The sequence below is a fragment of the Leptidea sinapis genome, chromosome 39 (assembly GCF_905404315.1).
Source record: "Leptidea sinapis chromosome 39, ilLepSina1.1, whole genome shotgun sequence".
In the NCBI taxonomy this organism is placed as follows: domain Eukaryota; kingdom Metazoa; phylum Arthropoda; class Insecta; order Lepidoptera; family Pieridae; genus Leptidea; species Leptidea sinapis.
The window spans coordinates 5,700,624-5,707,629 of NC_066303.1; positions in this window are offsets into that span (position 1 = coordinate 5,700,624).

Consider the following 7,006-nt stretch of genomic DNA (forward strand, 5'->3'; position numbering starts at 1 on the left):
CCTTTGTAGCTAAGTCTCAGGAATCTGCGATGTTCTCTGGCAATCGGCACGTGGAAATACTCGTAAGCCTGGCTCAAATCTGATTTTGCCATCCAATCTCGACTCTGTAAAAACTGTGGCACTCGGAAATGGCTGAACAGATGGAATTCCTTCGTTTTTACAAATTCGTTTAACTTTCTGAGATTGAATATCGGTCGAAGCGATCCGTCCGACTTCGGGACAAGAAAAAAGGTTGAAAGGTAACTGGGAGAAGTTTCGGCTTCCTCTAGAATTTGAGACTTGAGCATCACTTCTATTTGTTGGGTCATTAGAACACTCTCTTTGGTTTTGAAACATTCCAGTACTAGACGACTTGGGGTTATTAGGGGTGGTTTTAACATAAAAGGGATGCGCAACCTTTTAAGATTTGACAGACATGCGGTGGTGCTCCAATTTCATTCCAGATATGATAATATTGCTTTAGACACCCACTCCGAAATGATCGCGAGTCATGCACGGCGGTTGAAATGTCTAGTCGGGAGTCAGAACGGTGCTTTCTTGGTTTTCCATTCTGTCGTCCCCTCGATGATGCGGATCTGTTATCTGAGAATGATTTTGATTTAATAATTTTTCCTCTTTTAGAGCTGTTACGAAATGGCTTTTCATTCAGTTGCTTGCTTGTGGAAGGCTTAGGAACATTATCATTCCTCTGACGTTGCCTAATTGAACTGTTGCTGTATCCCTGTGTTGTACGCATTGCTGATCTGGCGGCAGACAATTTCTCGGCCCCCCCCCCCCCCCCCAATTTTTTCAATCAAGATATTTATTTGTTCGTTATAAAACAAATACTCTGCGGATGGTGGGATTTTCCTCAGAGCTTCAGAATGATACTCACCAGGAATTTGTTTAAGAAGCAGTTCGCGACGGTTCTGAATGGTATCAGCTCGCCTACCGCAAGCAAGTTGTATTAAATCACCCGTAATTTTCATGTAAGTAGAATCTTTATTAAGCGATTGATTAATTTTTTGGAAAAGTGAAGGAGGTGTTAGATTTGTTTCCTTATTTCCAGACCAATCAATTATTTCTTGTAATATTTTACCCAACTCATCTTTTTGTGTCAAAAGAGCATTCGCCATAGCAGAGAAAGAACGTTCTAAAAGATATTGACGATATTCTTCAGTGGATTGAGAACCAAAACGTTTTAACTCGTCATTAATTTCTAGTTCTACAAATCCAGGTGTCGTAACGTATTTCTTTTGTACTTCAGCAAACCGTACCGAATTCCATTCCTTACAATAAAATCTTTGCAATTCTTTTAACTTAGTGAGGTACTTTTCATTTGATTTAGGGTAGATCGGATCTTTAACTACAGTAGATGACTCAGCTAAAACCAGTTGATTTTTATCCTGATCGTTATTTGGGGGCACTAATGAGAAACTCCAACACGATTGAGAACCCGATGTCTGCATTGAGGGTACATCAGAGTTTAATGACGTAATCGGAACATTATTTAAACACGACGTTGTAACCTCTAAGCAAGATTGGTTTTTTGTATGTGAGGTATTCGCAGAATTAAACTAATTATTAATCATATCTGATTGAGATTGGGTAATGATATTTGTTAAGAAAGCAACATGTTGAGATAATAATTCTTACGAATGTGTGATTTTCCCTGCTGCTTATCGGTATTTGAACTGGATTCACTCTCCGAACTGGAACTCGATGACGAATTTTTGCTACTTCTTTTTTCATATCTTCTTTTATTTGTAGCACTTATATTTTCACAAATAGAATTAGGCTCCATTTAGAAGGGAGACAAAGTAAAGCTTAAATAACTTTTTTTAAAATTTAATTTGCTTTACTAAATTAGCTAGATCGATGTGAACGCAAAGAAAAACGATGCTATAACGAGGAAAAGATTTTGTGCGTCATTCCAACTTAACAACTTTAGTCCGTAAAAGAAACACTAGGTGGCACTGCACGCACAAACCGGAAGGGACATAGATGTCGCTAGCATCGAAAACGCTTGAAAAGGTTAATATGGATTCCGGATATCGAAGACGAAACAAATAATATTGAATTAATATACTACTGATGCAGACAGATAAAATGTAATAGTCCAAAATTGAAAACCGCCAAAATCTAATATATATAAGTCCAGAACGCTAGGCTGTGACATTGATCACTTATCTATATATATAAAAATGAATTGCTGTTCGTTAGTTTCGCTAAAACTCGAGAACGGCTGGACCGATTTGCCTAATTTTGGTCTTGAATTATTTGTGGAAGTCCAGAGAAGGTTTAAAAGGTTTAAATAAATATGAAAATGCTCGGAATGAAATAAAAACAACAAATTTGTTTTTCCTTTGATTTGTCCATACATAATTTCTATGAGAGAATTTATTGACGCACGGTTTGACAGTTCTGCTCTGAAACAATTTCATTACAACAGCAGGGTGCATATTTTACGAAATAATTCTTGATGTTATGATATATTATTGACAAATTCATAAAAAACATTATTTTATTTATTATATACAGAACAACGTCTGTCGGGTCAACTAGTAATTAATAATAATAAATTATATAATCCACAATCAAGTCATCGCCGATCAGCTTAATTATTTGGCATGCGTAGAATGTAGAGTATCTCTGCATCTTCTACAGCATATATCATGATGTTCAGAGGATTTGTTCTGGTTAATATCAAAATCCCGCATCACACATGTCGGCATTCCACTACCGCGCGTTTCATAAGAGCCTTCTAACCACGTGCAGCTGCTTTGCGGACTCATCTGCCGGCTGCTTTTACCCCGAATCGAAACGATAAGTCTCGAGCATACTCCCATCTTAATGGCCGAAAATGCATTTCTTGATCACTGGTATTGGCTATTGCTGATGTAGTTGGGTGGCTGGTTTTTTTACTTTCCATCAGAAAAGCCACTTGCCTGTATGCCCTTCTTATATAAAATAATATATTCATGTATACTTTGTGGCCTTGGTAACTAACTTGTTCCCTAATATACACTATATATAATATAATAAACTCCAATACCAAGGATTTAATCTAGAGAGATTAAATTCTATACGTGATGATAATTTGAGGAATCAAACCGGCCCTTGTTCACTAGCGAGTCGCAAAAATAATTTTAGACTGTAGATCTCAACGGACGAGCCGAGCGGAGCGGTAGTAGTGGTTGATGTGTGCCACAACCAAATCGACCCTGGATCACAAGTGACAAACAAAATTTAGATGGTTTTGGGTTTTTTTCTTTATGCTATACCTATAATAATACTTTCCAAGTGTAAATAATGTAGTAAATATAGTTTGGAACCCGGAAGCAGGAGTTTTCTTTACAAATTATAAGTATGTATACGATCAGTACGGAAAAAATGAGAATAATAAAAAAACACCCAAAATACATTAACCAAGAAATATAAAAAGTGAAGGTGAATGATCTTTTCCTTAACATCTAAGCATGCATTCAGTTAAAACTATACTTGGGAATTGGAAAATCGATAAAGTTTTTTCGATAGTCCAATCCATAGCAACAAAAACTAGGTTAAAAAAACAACCTGGTTCAAAAAAAGATTTCAAAATAATAGATATAATATACACTAAGAAGCATAAAAATAATTGTGCATTTTTTCACAATCTAATTCAAGATACGAAAATTATTATTTTTGGAGTAACTAGTTACTAGAGTAACTCGAATTGGATTAATATAATTGGATAAAATTACGTAATTATGTATATACTTTTTAGTGCATATAATATCTATCGTTTTGCAATAGTTTTTTTGAAGTCGATTGTTTTTTTTTTGTAAAATTTCGTTTTTATTTTATGATTTTTAGATATATATATTTTATGTATAGACCTACTAAGCAAGGCAACAATGATTGTAAGCATATTGCAATTTGATAACAGACAGTTCGAAATTCTGCTTCAGATCTCACCCTTGCTGTAAGTCCTTAAAGAATTGCATTGATCATCAATCTATACTGTAATATTATAAAGCTACAGTGTTTGTTTGTTTGTTTGAACGCGCTAATCTCTGGTACTACTGGTCCGATTTGAATGATTATTTTTTCAAAATTAGGGATCCGTAATAAAATTGCTATTTTGTATTTTGTAACACAAGGTGTAAAATCGAAAACCTATTTTTGCGTGCGCTGCAAAAACTATTGACAATAGAACAAAATGATGTACAGGCATAATATAGGCAATATTTTATTACTTATAAAACTATCGCGTGAATTATACTTTATATGGCAAAACAACGTTTGCCGGGTCAGCTAGTGATATTATAGTATTAAAAGAGGTATATATGTCACTAGCGCGCCGAAAATCAATCGCCTAAATTGAGTCAATTGGTTCCTTTGGTCGTAGTCGCTCTATCGATACGAAAACGGTACACACGCGTTTGTTGTTGACAGAATTGCTTGCAATTTGATATAGGTACAACATTTGTCTTTAAAACAATTCGACACGTGTTTCGCCTCTACACGAGGCATCCTCAGGACGTGTTGTCTCAAATAATTTTATAGGTACAACATTAAAATGCCGTCTTGTGCTATGGGAAGACGCACTAATTGCGGAAGTTGAAAAATAATCATAGAATTACATACCACAGTTAAGAAATCATGAATTCTAAAATTTTATTTGATATCATTATTTATCTAACAAAATAAATATGTCGCCATGACAACGTCGATCGCTGCCAAGCCGATAATAGATTAAAGTACAGAAATGACAAAATATTGATGCTGTCTGTTGCGGGATGATCGAGGTAGAATATTTTAGGAAATTTTGGTTTTTAATTAACTTTTTCAAAAAAAATTTTTTTCTACGAAATTTGGTGAAAACTTACCTTATTATGTCTCAAATACACTGTAATTTATTTGATTTAAAATATTTATTTTTCCGCCTTATTTTAACTTAATATCAAAAAAAACCCTAATTTTCAATCGAAAATTCTGACGTCAAAATATCAGCTTTTTTCAAAATGTTTGGGGGAATATTTTTTTTTACACCATCAGAAAGTAGATATTTCAAAGAACAAAAAGCCCCGTAACAACTAACATTCCTTCTATAAAACAAGACCAGCCATTATTATAATATAATGAGATATAATTATTAAACATGTTAATATTATTAAGATCTTCCCTATTAGCGTTGTATCATGCAGGCTTACCACGCGGCCGTGAGTAATTAGAACATCTTCCCTACTAGCGTTGTATCATGCACGCTTACCACGTGGCCGTGAGTAATTATAACATCTTCCCTACTAACGTTGTATCATGCAGGTTTAATGCGCGGCCCCAGGTAAGTAGAATATCTCTCCTACCAGCAACGTGCAGGTTTAGGGCGCAGCTGCTATTAAGTAAAACATCTTTCCTACTAGTGGCTACTAAAAGACAGGCAAGGTGTATGATTCCACCTGTATTGCGGAAGAATATCGATAGCATTTAGCAGGTGACCCGTGCACGAGATTGCCCTCCCTTTTCATATAAAAACCACGTTCAAGATCTTCGTTTGTTGTCTCTGTTTTGGTAGCAATTGTAAAGGTAATGCTTATTTTTTACATTTTAAGAGTGCTAGCGGCATCTGGGATCGACGAGCGGTATGCTGTATGATTGATTACGTTACTTACATTAACATACATACATACATAAAATCACGCCTCTTTCCCGTAGGGGTAGGCAGAGACCACTTCTTTCCACATGCTACAGTCCTTACATATTTGTTTCGCTTCGTCCGCTTTCATTATTCCTTTCATACATGCTCTCCGGTTTAGGGTACTCTTGACCTGGCCTTTTTTCAAGAAGTCCCTGATTTGATCTTGAAACGTCCGCCTAGGTCTACCCCTTCCAACACTTTCATTCACACTGGCCTTATACACTTTCTTCGTCAATCGTTCTTCATTCATTCTCTCGACATGTCCGAACCATCTCAGCATACCTTTCTCAATTTTTGTCACAACATCTTCTTTCAGACCACAACATTTCCTTATCTCACTATTTCTTATTCTGTCACTCAGTTTAACTCCTATCATACTTCTCAACGTTCTCATCTCAACTGCATTTATCCTGCTTTCATGTTTTTTCTACCATATCCAACTTTCACTTCCGTACATGAGTGTTGGAACCAACACCCCCTCATGCACAGCCAAACGAGCCTTATTAGACACCTTCTGCCTGCTCATAAAGGAGTGCAAACCTCCATTCACCATGTTTCCTGCATTCACTCTTCTTTCAATATCACTCTCATACTTTCCATCTCTTGTAGAACCCAGATACACAAACTCATTCACCTGTTAAATTTTTTCATCTCCAATCACGATATTGCATTTCATTTTCATTCCCTTTGTACCAAAAGCTCCATTCATAGCAGTTACCATCTCCTGCAAATCCTCGGCCGAAGATGCAAGTAATACTTGGTCATCAGCATAGAGAAAACATTTGACAAGTAACTCATTCATTGTCAACCCACTTTCATTCTCTTTTAAATCTGTGAAGCAATTGTTCATTAACAGAGTAAACAGCCACGGTGACGCTACACATCCCTGTGTAACACTTTTTTCGATATTAAACCATTCACCACCGCAGGAAAAGACCTGATCCGTATATCCCATTCCCTTTCTAAATCCCGCTTGTGCATCTCATACTTTTTCGTCTGTTTCATTCACAACTCTTTCAATCAACACTTTTGCATACAATTTACCGACGACGCTGAGAAGGCTTATACCGCGGTAATTTCTGCAGTCCTGTCGTGACCCTTTTCCCTTATACAATGGCACGATTACAGCTTTGCACCAGTCTCCTGGTACTTGCCCATTTCGCCAGCACAAATTGAAGATGCGGTACAGCTGGCTATGCCCTGACCAGCCCTCAGCATCTCGACGGTAATCCTGTCATACCCTGCAGCTTTATCTAATCTCATACTTTTCAATGCTTTCACTATTTCATCCATGCTTAACTTACTTTAACCCACCCATTAAAATCCCCTAACATGACGATCCGTTCC